An 883-nucleotide genomic window follows, 5' to 3' on the forward strand; every position below is an offset into this window, starting at 1 on the left:
CTGTGCACGACTCGCAGTCGTCTTTGCCTGTCCCCTCACCACTCCCCCCCCGCACACTTCTCGCTCTGCCTCTCTCTCCTCCCCGCCCCCAAAACAAACGCGCACGGGCAAGCGCACAGCAACAAGAAGCGCGTGCACACGCAGCAGCAACAAAGACATCCCTTTGCCAGGACTCGACTCCCCTCCGCTCTCCCACTCGCTCACCCTCGCCGCCCTCCTCGCCAGCTCCGCTGCGCCATCTCGACCCCCTTGCCATTTCACCCCCCCCCCTCCGTCCACATCTGCTTTACATCCGTTTTCCGGTGTGAGCGTGCGAAGATGACTTACAGGATCGGCATGCTTCTCTATGCCCTCCTCCAGTTCTTCGCGTTTCTCTTGGTGCTGGTGGGCACGCCGATCGACATGTTTCGCGCCAATGATACAAGCAGGATTGGCAACACGCCGTGTCTGACCTTGTGGGGCGGAAAGGACAAGTGCTACAGCACCATCTACAACGTGAAGTCGGACGATCTGTGGGCGAACTGCCCGGACCGCCGCCTCCAGTTCCGCGTTGCCCAGGCACTCGCTGTCATTTCCATCGTCGTGTACGGCTTGGCTTTCATCCTCGGCTTCATTGCACTGTGCTGCTGCTTTTGCCTCCGCTGGGTCTGCCTGACGCTCAACATCCTTGGCTTCGGCACCTTGGGCGTCGTCTGGGCGCTCATGGTGGTGGCCTACTACAAGGATGGCGGCAGAGACTGCGCACGCGAAAACCTGGACCATCAATTTGGTGCCGGTTTCATTCTCCTCGTGGTGGCCTGGTGCCTGAATACCATAGACATCTGGTTTCTGCTGCTAGAGTGCGAGGCTGGGTACGCAACCGAGGAGGCAGTCCGTGCGCAAG

The sequence above is a fragment of the Leishmania donovani genome, chromosome 8, assembly GCF_000227135.1.
Source record: "Leishmania donovani BPK282A1 complete genome, chromosome 8".
NCBI lineage: Eukaryota > Euglenozoa > Kinetoplastea > Trypanosomatida > Trypanosomatidae > Leishmania > Leishmania donovani.